Raw genomic sequence first — 13,944 nt, 5'->3', positions numbered from 1 at the left:
CAACTAACCCTGACGTTCTCCGCCTCTTTGTCAGAAACCTGACTGTAGGAAGTGTCAGACATGGCGTGTCCCTTCCTTGAAGAGCCAGTAGATGTTGAAGCCCAAATTCTCCGCAGAGCTCTCCGCCGGGAGAGAGTGATTAGAGCGCGTTTGGACATTTTATCATTTCCTGATGATTTTCTGTGTGAACGTTACCGTTTTTCAGCACAATCTATAATTTATTTGAATAACATCCTCAGGCCTAATATTGCTCATGTGACACATCGCGGACATTCTCTCAGTTCTGTACATATTATTGTGTGGATGCTTTAAGCATCCACACAATAATATGTAAAATGTTCTCAAATTATTGGGCTATTCAGGTATGATTCAGCTTTTTCAAATCTTTTACCGTTTTACTTTTATGCCTCTTAAAGTTTTCAGTTGCAAAATTTTGATTTTTCACAAAATACATGCGTTGTTATGGTTGCTATGCACTTGGCTTCCAGTGTGCCACTGAAGGTTTTGCAGTCTTCTCTTCATGTCCGAACAACTTCTTGCTACTTGCTCAATTTTCACTCAACTTCCACAAATTATACATCAAAACTTAGGTATTTTTGCTGGGTTTCCGAAAATGTCACTATCATTGTTGTGGGATTTATAAAATTTTGGCAAATCTCGTCAGACCAACACAAAGTCGCAAAACTCTCCATAGAAAGTCAATGGAGAGCTTGTTCAAAATCACTGCTTGATTTCTGTAATGAGAGGCATATTCGAATCGTCATATCTCCTTAACGAAGCAAAGTTAAGACATAAGGCTTGTCCCAGTATATCTTCAGACACTCCTGACGCTCACAATTCAAGAATTATTTTCTCACCTATTACCGTTCTGAAATGAGTTAGACTTGTTTGAGGGTAGGAAATTCGTCCTTCGCTCAGATTTCTTCAGATTTCAAACTCTGGAAATGAACCACTTTTTTCTCTCGTCATATCTTTTTAATGGATTTCCACAGAGACCTGAAAATTTCCATGATTGTTCACCAAAGCCTGCTGTCTCTTACGGTGAAAGAATGATATTGATACTCCAAATAGATTTAGAGTTAGAAAGCGTTGTTTGAGGGCAAGTCAAGGCAGTTTTTGCTTTGCTCTACTCAGTTATGGTGCATTAGAAGTAAATTATCTTTAATAATTCATATTTTAATGATAAATTGTCAACACTTTAAGATTCCCCCATCTCTTCTGAACAAAACGGTGTAAGAATGACCGTTCTAGCCCCTACGGTTAGGAAATTATGGTCATTTGTTTGAGGGGAGTCGTCATTATGAGAAATAGACTGCAAAAATCCTGTGCCTCTCTGTGCTGCGTGCACCTGTTTTGGCGGGAAAAAGTGCACAGGCTCTCTGATTGGTGGATTCAAATTCAGCAGCTCCAAGGCTGCTTGACTGAGCTAGAAACTTACCTCTCTCCCTGTGTGTGTGTGTGTGTGTGTGTGTGTGTGTGTGTGTGTGTGTGTGTGTGTGTGTGTGTGTGTGTGTGTGTGACAGAGAGAGAGAGAGAGAGAGAGAGAGAGAGAGAGAGAGAGAGAGGAAGCCTTTTTATGGGATGATCTCATTGTAAGATTCAAATTCAATATATTTAGACTGGTTGACTGAATTGGATCTTGTGTGTGTCTCTCTCTGTGCATGTGTGTTTCCATATGTGTCCATATTTGTGATTGTGTGGCTGTTATTTTTTTTTTGCCAATTTTTTTCATTTAACAAGTATATTTGAGGGACCCTTAGCATGTTCAGCATTTTTTCAGCTGTCCATTTTGCTTTTCCAATTTTTCTGTTTAAGTTATTACTATTGTGCTAAATCATACTATTTCTGCTATTTTATAAGATTTGTGCTAAATATAGTATTTCTGTCAAATTATAGTATTTGTGCTAAAACATAGTATTGATTTAAAATTACAATATTCATAGTTCATCACAGTGTCACTGGTAAATCACAGTATTTCTGCTCTGTTGTACTATTTTTCTAAATCATAGTGTTTCTGTAATGCTTAAGTATTTTTGGCTAAATATATTCTTTCTGTTATCTTATACTATTTCTCCTAAATTCTTGTATTTTTGAGAAGTTATCATGTTTCTGGTAAGTTACAATATTTCTGCTAAGTTCTGCTATGCTATTGTATTTCTGCCAAGTATTATGTTTCCTCTAAGATATTGCAGTTCTGCTAAGTTATTCCATTTTAGCAAAGTTCCTTTGCTTCTGCAAAGTTTTTACAATTTCTGCAACTTTTCAGCTTTTTCAGCTAGTTTTTGCATACAGCTTCAGCTTTAAAGCATCCACACTGCATTTTCGCAGGAAATGCAAATTTTTCTAGTTTGTATTGCACTTCGGTTTTTTGCAAACGGGAGCTTTCTGTATAATATTGGTGACGCTGAGCACGTTTCCAAGGCTACCGTTTGTCGGGCAGTCAGGAATGTTACAGTTGCACTGAAACGTCTCCTGTACTCGTTTGTGGTGTTCCCCGGTCATAGACCCACAAGATTTATCAAAGAGGGATTCCACAAAATTGCAGGTATCAGGATGAACAAAACTTAATTCATGATATGGTGATATTTGAACTACTACTTAAATTTTACATTTATTCTCACGGTTCCCAGGCGTGATTGGCTGTATAGATGGCACTCACATTCCAGTCATTGCTCCTTCAGTAAATGAAGGAGACTATGTGAACAGGAAGTCTTTCCACAGCATTAATGTACAGGTACATAGCTCCCTGTAGCATTTCAAACTAACAAATTATTTCATTATAGTAATGGATGCTAATTTGTGTTCTCTGCACTGTGAAGATCATATGTGATGCTGCCAACATTATCACAAATGTGGAAGCCAACTGCTCAGCCTCTGTGAGTGGTGGTGGTGGAGGACCCCCACCTGTTTTTCGGGCCTCCGCTTTTTTTCTAGTGGCTATAACGGGTCGCATATGAGCATACAGAGTAAGCAAATATGTACTTGTAATGTGCTCAGATAATTTCAATAAGTGCTTACAGAAACAAAATTAATGTAGCCTCTAACTGCAATTGATTTACATCGGACAAACAGACCAAGCACTATGGCTCATAATACAATTACACCTTACCTGTTTGGACTATATTTTTATATTTCATTTTTACTTGCTGCCAGGAACGTTTGGGGCCTGTTGGGTTGCACCTGCGCTCACATCACATCACAAAATAAAATGTATGAAATAAAAAATTAAATATAATATAATATAATAAAATAACGTGTTAAATGGGTGGAAATCCCTAGATCAATGTTTAAATTAACACTCACGCATTGACTCTGTCGGCTATGTTTTGCCATGCATGCTCCCTTTCTTTTGCAGCTGAGGCTGTGTTACTTTTTTCCCGCAAAATTTGCATGTTATCGGCATATGCTGCCATCAGAATTTCGGCCTCAAGCGCTGTAAAATACATTGACTGCACCTTCTTTCCCTCCGTCTCCATGGTGACTCGCTTAATCTGTGTTCCACTAATCAGGGCTTTATGTATCCTCGTGCGCGCGCTTAATTTGGGGTTAAAGCAACTCCGCGTTGATTGAACTAATTGTTATCAGCCTTTCTGAAACCGAATATTCTGAGTTGGACAGTTCGGGGTTACTCAACCCTGAGTATCATTTTTCACTCTGAGTTTTCTAAACCGGCTTCCTGAAATAGGGCCCTGGTAATGAACTAATCATGCGGAACGGTCCCTCCTACACTGGCCACGATCATGAATGTTATGAACAACTAGTCATGAATCCAAAACTGTGCAGGAATCATGTAAAATATCGAGTATAAAGAAAGAAACCTGAAAAATTGGACTGCAGAGAATGTTGCTCCTTAAAAGCTCCTTTGAGGATGTTTTCATTATATAAAGCATCTGAACAAAAGGGACATTTTTTGTACGAATATTCATATTTAATTGAATATATGTATATACAATAAACTTTAACAAAAGGTTAATTTATAAAAAAGTATAAGGACATTAAAATCCCCTTTGAACGCACGAGGGCAACATATCAGATGCTGAAACTTGTTTTATTATTTTTTAATATATGCAAAATATAAATTTTAAATTTGCTTACTTCACGGATGATGTCCTACAACTTGATGATCATATGGACAATAGATTCCTCCATTTAACACAGATGTACTTTTTGCTGCTTCTTCATGCTCGAAGTCGAAATCACAATGGATGGATGTTTGATTTGGCACAGATTTTATATAATATGTTCTGTCTGACACAACCCTCCAATTTATCCTGCCTGGGACCCACAATAAGAGTAAACTCGCTTGTGATTCCCTAGAGGTGGGTTTGATATTTAATATAATATTATAAATAAATCTCCATAAGATGTAGCTTTGCTAAAACTGACATGCCCGTGACAATAACTGCACCAGCGTTTTTGGACTCTATTAGCTGTGATTGTGTGTTACAGATATACTGTATATTAGAAGTTGGGTGTGGTTAATGAGGCAATCACTTTTTCACACAGGGCCATGTAGGTTTGGATGTTTTCCCTTGATAATAAACGCCTTCATTTAGAAACTGGATTTTCTGAAAAGTAAACAGGCTATACAGAAATACAGTTTCTATATAGGACGGTAGGACCTGAAAGATGGTGAACTATGCCTGAGCAGAGCGAAACTCTGGTGGAGGCCCTGACGAGCAAGTTGAATTGAACTTGTGTTATATTTGTGTAATATTTACATTTGTTTGATAAACTAAAACATGTAAGTGTGACAAACACAAAAAATAGGAAATCAGGAAGGGACACTTTTTCACACCACTGTGCATGGACAATGATCTGTGCTGAGCTTTACAATAATAACCTTTGCTCATGTTTCAGGGATGCTTTAAGAGATCGATATTCAATGCCCTGAGATGACATTGAATTTTAATGATACAGCACCAACTAACAACAACTAAATTTTAATCAACTACATTTCAGAGGAAAATAGTGGGGGTGGGGGTCTATTTATAACTAGTTATGTTCGAGTTAACAGTTTGCATGTTTTATCTACCTTTGCACTTTATATTATGTTAAATTATGTTTACTCTTTTTCAGGACCAACAGTGTTTTCAGGATATCAGATAATTAACTTCATTTCTATTTAGGCAGGCCAAAAAGGGGTGTACCATGGATTTCTTGGCATTATACATAGACAGTTTCTGAGGGCACTTCCTTCCTTAATCCAAAGCTTTCACGCTGACTGTTCCTTCATTTCCCATGGTGCAGAACAGAACACCAGGCCTTTTGCCCTGTAACCTTGAAATATCTCATCGGTGCATTTGTACAGAAGGTTCCAGTGCTTCCTGGATCTAGGAACACGTACAACTCAACTTTTTTTTGCTCCCTAAACAACAGACCTTCAACTGCATGATTACAAGTAAAGTGGAATGGAAATCTCAGTGTCAATGAAACTGAGGTTGCTTAAAGTGATGAAGACAGTCATGAACCCAGTCTAGAAAGTTCATCATAGGCTATTTGTGAAAAGTGTGTGATACAACAAGCTTTGAGAAGAAACATACACACACTCACATCTTCAAAGGCCGTTTCTTATTGATTATATTGGTTAAACTTACACCTGATTATACCCTGATCTGCATTAAGCAATTAAGTATAATTAACTATCATTAATAATGGATTGGATTTATATAGCGCTTTTCAAGGCACCCAAAGCACTTTACAATACCACTATTCATTCACTCTCACATTCACACACTGGTGGAGGCAGCTACAGTTGTAGCCACAGCTGCCCTGGGGCAGACTGGCAGAAGCGAGGCTGCCATATTAAAATCACATATGAATTATGGTTCTGTGTTCAACAGTTAATACCTCTTTCTTTTAATCAGTATCATGTCTAATGTTGAGTTGGCAACGCCTTTTTCATCTTTCACATTCCTGCAGCCACACACAGACACTAATCTGTCAAAGGTCAAAGCTGGATCATGTCTATGGATACAAAATCTGGACATTAAAATTATTTTCTCAAACTGCATTTCTCATTCAACATACTGATCAAACTTAGATTTTAATTATATTTTTAAGACGAAAGATGATTAACTATAAGAAAATATAGATAAGATCTGTTATAGTGCTCTGCATCATTTTAAATATAGAAGGCTAGATGTCTTTACCCTCTCTCATATGTCCAAGAACTGGGACAAGGGGACTCTCAATCCCACCTTGAACTCTATAACAAAAGGGCATGCTTTATAACTAACATTACTCTTGCACTCAGTAACCAGATGCTTTGCCCTTTTTCCTTTCATCAGACCATGCAGAGGTGCAGCCACAATCCCCCTTCCCCACAGCATTAACTGTATTGTAGAATTTTGATATTTTATGTCCCAGAGCTTCAAGACCATCCACTACACCCTGCAGGGCAAAGAGGAGAGAGACTCAGACAAAAGCAGCAGTATTTCTTATTTTATCATATAAATACACTGAATGCAAGAATACATATTAATCTTCCAAATGGCAAAGGGATGCTCGCAGGATGAATTAGGGTGCAGACACTTAAGACCATGATTATTGCTATGAGGACAGAGAAGGGCACTAGTCTGCATCAATTTATTTTAATGACACTTTATGTGATGACCATGGAGCATACTGAGGCCATTCCAGTTGTAAACCAACTCCCACCAAACAATCCAATCACCAGCATCCTTGACTGGGTCTTCTGCACAGCTGGGGCCATAATGGAGGGAGACCGCTCCCCTGAGAAATACAATAAAACCCTTGAATGACTGGACCAAGCTAAAATTGAGACTTGTCACTATTAGAAAAAAAAAAAGAACAAAATGAAACTCTGTGAAACATTCACACAACTCAGTGATTCAGCATTATAACACCTGAATTTGTTTCATAATGTCCTTGTATACCATGTATACCAGTGTTTCTCAGACCTTCCCTACATTTCTTCTTCCACGGTGTTGTTTCTGGAACAAGTGTTCTAATTCACCACCTGTGGGTCTTTTGTAGCCCGTCCCAGGGCATTCATGGTTCCACATCATAATGGATTTTGTCTACCTGCCTACCTCCATTAGCAGGTAATACACCATACTCACTATGGCTGACTATTTTTTCCAAAGCTCTTCCTGAGCTCCCTTCAGCCCCACATGGACCACACGTTCCAACTTCATGGGATACCTGCTGACATTTCACCTCTCACATTTGAAGGGTGTTCTACGTGATCATTGCAGCCAAGATTAGTCTGTCCTGTGGTTTTCACCAGTAGACTAATGGTCACACTGAGAGAACTAGCCAAGAGCAGGAAGCAGTCCTATGGTGCATGGTCCAATTCAACCAATCAACTTGGAGCTCACACTTGGCCTGGGCTGATTAGGCTCACAATTCTATAATCTCCTCTACTACTGGACTATCTCTGTTCAAGGCCTCTCTAGGATATCACCCACCACTGCTTCCAGGTCCAAAGAAATATGCTGTCTGTTTTTGGTTTGTTTGTTTTTTTGCGGGGGGGGGGGTTGTCCAGGATAAACATAAACATAACATACAGGATCACCAAGGCAACCTTCCTCAGAACAGCAGAACAGAACTGATCATCATTTGACCCCTGGCCCCCAACTATGTCAGAAAGTTTGGTTGTCTTCCAAAAATACTCAATTAAGAACATAATCTAAGAAACTGGATCCCCGCTCTACTGGTCTATTTGAAACAGAGTCTCTCATGAACCCTGTCAGATGCGCTGCCAGCTAAAAGACATCCCTTCCACATCTCCCAGCTGAAACTGGTTCAGTCCAATCCTCTGTCTACTAAAGCTGTAAAAGAGATAAAGACAGATACCTTCCCCTACTTCAGGTGACTGTATCTAAATTTGATACATATATGTTAGTCTTAAAAGAATGAGGAGGATACACCATGATACACTAAGACTCACTGAACTCAGAAAGCAGAACGTTCTGACAGACAGACTAAAGCTTTTCAGAAAAATAGATAATAACATTCTTCTTTGAAAAAGGGAGCTTCACTTTTTAAATATTTTATACCATCTATATTTGGTGTTTTGTGGTATTTCTAGTATTGCTACATTCACTCTGATCAAGGATTTATTTCTTTAATCTACTGGCAAATTTAAAAGATTGATCATAACGATGATAAAATAATTCTTTTTCATCAATTGTGTTAGGCTCTTCACTTTCTTTTAAACAACTTTATTTTTAAAAATTCTATTCTCAAGGCCTTTACACATCACACATGCAAAATTCATAACAATATTTTGTGCATTCAAAATATTTTTCGGACTGAGCTATTTTTCAACTTTTGTAATTGTTCACATGTTCACACCGACCGCATAATTTCTCTGACATCATTTATTTTTTGAACCAAGCTTGATTTTCTTCATCTAAATAAACTGATCCGACCAGTCAGAACACTGCATTTGGCAACAGCTGAGCTCTTGACTCAAAACAGACACTGGTACTGAAAATACAACAATATGGAAAGAGTAAAATAAAACAGTTTTATCTCAGGCACACAGCTGGATGCTTCTCTGGCTAAGTCGCTTGTCTAATATTATTTGTCTGCCTCCTCAGATGTGCTGCTCCTTAAATCCTGAAACATGTGCAAAAGTGATTCATCCAGCATCCTGGATCACATCATAAAATTCTCCCTTCTGTTGCCTTCTTGTGAGAACTAGGTAAACTATTTATTCCTTTTCCTGTTTAAAAACATCAGGACGAGTTGATCATCACTTGATGTCATTTAAAATTTTTCCACAATGTTCTTTGAAAATACATTTTCTGCAAAAATGCAATCCCTTTAGTGTGTATATAGATTATATAAGTTTAGATCCAAAGAAATTGTAATTTTGTGACAGTGTGCTCTATGTGTCATGGCTTTCAGTCTTTAAAAAAATTGTAAAATTTTGGGAAGGATCATTTTTTCCAAGTAATAGACCTTTCATTGTATTCAACAATCAATAGCTGCATTAATGTGAACAGCTCAGCTCAAAACAAAATTATCTAACAAGCATCATTTTGTGATTTCAAAGAGTAGACGCACTGCAGTCCATGTCTAACAGGAACCTTTCATGATGTTGAATGGAGGGGTGGAGGGAAGTACATCTTGTACTCACCCAAAGGAACATCCCACACATCAGTCACTGTAACTTTATAGATGCCAAATCCTCAGGTGTGAGTGTTCTCTCTGAAATAGATCGAAACATAGTTCTGCAGAGCAACATATTTCATAATCTAGACTTTAAATTGATTCAGACAGTGGACAATGTAGGATAATGGCAGGGCTTTAAAGAGCCAACTGATGTGTTTATTTGTAATTAGATCATTGGCAGACATAGAAAACTGTCAGAAAAGAGAGCAGGATGAATCCCATCTGACAAGACATGTTATTACACGTAGTCCCAAAACACATGATAATATTATTATTATTATTGTTGTTGTTGTTGTTGTTGTTGTTGTTGTTGTTGTTGTTGTGAGCACACATCAGCAGAATTAACTGAAATTACCTGAAATTTATGACAGCAGAATCGATTTGTGACAGCAGAAGGAATAATAAATCATTAATTAAGTGCAAAATAAACAAATAAAAATCAAGATTAAATATTACAAAATGCTACAAAATAAAGGAAATGTTATATTAAAGGAAATGTGATATTAGTAATAATAACAAAGTAATAATAACAAAATACTTCAGTATATTTGTGTCTCAGTATGTTCACGTTAAAGTCTGACGTGAATTTCTCTATGGCTCAAACACTACATAAGCAGTGAGGGTGTAATTAATTTTTGCACATGCCATCTATAACTACAGGTTAAAGCTCTGTCATGCAAGAAGGGGTCATAATTGGGTGCTGGGTGAGGCTGGGTGCTTTGACAAACTGGAAACATCTGGATCATCATGACATGAAAATGACAAAGAGCCTGTTTAGACTGTTTAGAGACTGCTGCTGTAATATGAAAATGCTTGCTTGAGTGCACACAAGCACTGCTGTGCTAATAACAACACAATAAGGAATCCGGTCGTTAAGTGATGACATGACGAATCCTACTTCCGGGTCTAAAGTAGTCTGCGTTTAATATGGCTTTTGTGTTGTTGTCACGGGGTCCCCTTCCAGACCTCTTCCGGACAAACACAGGCGTAGTCGGTAAGGTATTAGTGTGGATACTTTATTTGAAACGGCCTCCCCAGTGCATAAAAAGATGGTTGCAAAGACATAAAACTGAGATCCGCGCTACACAGCCTGTATGTTACAACACACCCCCCTTCATATCCGGCTCGCCGTCTCTTATATCCCATAACCCCTCCCCCTTGGCGTCACCACCAATTCTTTATTCTAACTTTAATCCCCGTCTCCCTCCCCCAGAATTTCTTTTTCATTATACACTCACAAAACATATACATTGATACAGGCTCTCAACTATTTCCCGGAAGTCTACCCGACTTCATATACACATTAACGGCCCACGTAATGAGGCCATTCTCATGACGGTCCAGACACACGTGAACTCATTATTTAAACCCCACACCCCCATACCATCGGCTTGCGTCACCCTGCACGATTGGCGATCCCCCGCACGTCTCCCCGACCGACGCCCTTAACAAGTAAGTGGGAACCAAAATCTAGCCACCCCCGATGCGGCTCACAACTTGCTCCTCACCCCTTTTATTCCTCTACTCGGTCGTCAGAAAGATACGCCGCCCCGGGTGCCAAATCGAACTAATGGTGGCGATCTAATGGTGGCGGTGCCATACTCAGCGGACTCTGCCTTGAGACGGGTCACTCCGTCACATCATCCCCTTCCCCCCGGAGGTTGGCGATGTGCGGCAACCTAGAGAGGTAATCCGCCACCACATTGAGTGTACCTGGTCTGTGCCGGATGGCGAACCTGAAAGGTTGCAGTGAGAGGTACCAGCGTGTAAGTCGGCTATTATGATCCTTCATGGACTGGATCCAGGTAAGCGCCCGATGATCAGTCTCCAACACAAACTCTCTTCCCAGTAAGTAATACCGGAGTTTCTCCAGCGCCCACTTAATCGCCAGAGCCTCCTTCTCCACCGTCGAGTAATTGGTCTCCCGCGGCAGCAGCTTGCGGCTCAGATATAGGATCGGGTGCTCCTCGCCCGGGTCCCCTTGAACCAACACGGCTCCCAGGCCGCTCTTGGAGGCATCCACCTGGACCAAAAACTGCTTCTTAAAGTCCGGACTCCAGAGCACGGGGGTCGAACACAGGCAAGTTTTCAGTCCCTGGAACGCCTGTTCACATGCTGCGGTCCATATGACCGGATTTCGTTGGTTCTTCCCCAGTAATGTCGTCAGCGGCGCCGCCATTGTTGCAAACTGGGGCACAAACCTTCGGTACCAACCAACCAGTCCCAGGAAAGCCCGCACCTCCTTCTTGGTGCGAGGCCGAGGACAATTCTGGATAGCTTCCACCTTATCCAGCTGCGGTCGCACCTCTCCTCGTCCCACCTGGTAGCCCAAGTAGCGAGTCTCCTGCCGCGCCCATTCACACTTCGAGGGGTTCAGAGTCAGCCCGGCCTTATGAATTCTTCCCAAGACTTCCGACAGATGCTGCATATGCTCCTCCCACGTGTGGCTGAAGATGATGACATCATCCAGGTAGGCGGCGCTATAACCGTCACAGCCCTGTAACAACTTGTCCATCAGCCTTTGGAAGGTAGCCGGTGCCCCATGTAGGCCAAAGGGCATCACGGTAAACTGGAAGAGCCCGGCAGGGGTCCTGAAAGCAGTGTACGGCCTCGACGTCTCCTCCAGTGGCACCTGCCAGTAGCCTTTGCACAAGTCCAAAGTGGTGATATACTGGGCAGCCCCAATCTTCTCCAGTAAATCCTCAATTCGCGGCATGGGGTACGCATCAAACTCGGAGATGGCATTTAGCTTTCGAAAGTCGATGCAGATGCGTAAAGAGCCATCCTTTTTGAAGATAATGACCACCGGGCTGCACCATTCGGAGCAGGACGGCTCGATCACTCCAAGCTCCAGCATCTTCTCCACCTCCTGTCGCAGCTTCTCCACCAAGTGTTGCGGAACCCGATAGGGCCGTTGCCGGATGGGCTGTCCCTCTTTTAGCCGGATCACGTGTTCAACCAAGGTAGTCCGACCTGGGTTAACGGAACACAGCGAAGGCGTCTCCTGCAGAATTTTCAGTAGCTCCGCAGCCTGCTGTGAGGTCAGATGAGTCAATACCGGAGACCTTGGATCCGTAGCCTGCTCAGGTTCACTCTGTCCTCCTCCTTGCACCACCCTGGCCATCAGTGCCTCCCTCGGAGCCGGACGGGGCTGCTCCACCCATTCCTTCAGGAGGTTCACATGGTAGGTTTGTTTCGGTTTCTTTTTTCCCGGATGATGGATCTCATACGTCACTGGTCCCATTCGGCGAAGCACGATATAGGGCCCTTGCCATTTCGCCAGCAGTTTACTGTTGGAAGAAGGGAGAAGTAACAGCACCTTTTGTCCGGGCTGAAACTCACGTTGCCGGGCCTGTTGGTCATACCAGATCTTCTGGCTTCGTTGAGCATCCCGCAGATTGGCTTCGGCCTCGGCCTGGTACCGCTCCAACCGCTCTCTCATCTCCAGCACAAACTGCACCACCCCTTTCTCATTTGGAGCCACGGTCGAAGACTCCCACCCCTTTCGAACGAGATCAAGCGGCCCCTGTACCTCCCACCCATAGAGTAACTCAAAGGGGGAGAACCCCGTGGACGCCTGTGGAACCTCTCTATACGCGAACAAAAGAAAGGGTAACCACTGGTCCCAATCTTTTCCCGTGTCTGACACAAACTTCTGTAACATCCGTTTGAGAGTCTGATTAAACCTCTCCACCAACCCATCTGTCTGTGGATGGTACGGTGACGTCTTGATGGCCGAAACGCCTAACTGAGTGTGGAAGAGCTGCATTAACTTCGACGTAAAGTTAGTCCCTTGGTCGGTCAAAATCTCATCAGGTATCCCCACCCGAGAAAACAACTGTATCAGTGCGCGCAGAACATTAGGGGCTGTGATCGCTCGCAACGGAAACGCCTCTGGGAAACGGGTCGCGTAATCACACACCACCAATATGTACTGATAACCCCGACCACTTTTTACTAACGGACCCACAATGTCCATAGCTACCCTACGGAAGGGGATAGAGATGACCGGCAAGGGTTGTAGCAGAGCCCGATCCGATTTGCGCGCTGGGCAAGTTTTCTGACACACAGGGCATGCACGACAGTACTTCTGTACATCCGTATACATTGACGGCCAAAAGAAACGCGTACTAACCCGTAAATAGGTTTTTTGGCGACCCAAATGGCCTGCCCAGGGGAGGGTATGAGCTAAATGCAGAATGAGAGGTCTACAACTAGCAGGGATCACAAGCCGCTGGTGGTCCCCATCAACTGCATACAACACATTTTTCTCAACCACAAACTTCTCTTTTCCTCCCCATTTCCCTGTTCCCCCTTCAGGCACATTAGCAAACAACACTTCCAACGTCTCATCCTCCCTTTGCAACACAGAAATATTTTCAGGTACATCCCATTTCATGTTCTTTTTGCCCGGTCCCTGGGACCATAGCTGCTTCTCAAAGCGGCGTTGGCGACGAGATTTTCTCGGCCCTTTCGTGCCACCCTCGCACAGACTACTGTCCAAGTCTGGCAGGGGTTGGCATCCCGCCTTCGCCTGGGCCCTAGTGACCACTGGGCCTAACACCTTCATTTGAACATTCCCCGTTTCCCTCCCTTTTGTCTCTGTGTCCCGCTCTTCTTTTTCTTGCAACAAATCCATAAGCACAGGCACATCCATCCCCAGAATAACCTCTACCGGCAAATTCTGTACCACCCCAACAGACAATAAATATGGCTGGTCATTAATAGTCACTGTTATTTCCACCTTTGGGTAGGGATGTTTGTCACCATGCACACATAACACTTCTTCTTGTCGAC

The sequence above is a fragment of the Rhamphochromis sp. 'chilingali' genome (assembly GCF_963969265.1).
Source record: "Rhamphochromis sp. 'chilingali' genome assembly, chromosome: 10".
Lineage (NCBI taxonomy): Eukaryota > Metazoa > Chordata > Actinopteri > Cichliformes > Cichlidae > Rhamphochromis > Rhamphochromis sp. 'chilingali'.
This window is presented reverse-complemented; position numbering follows the sequence as displayed.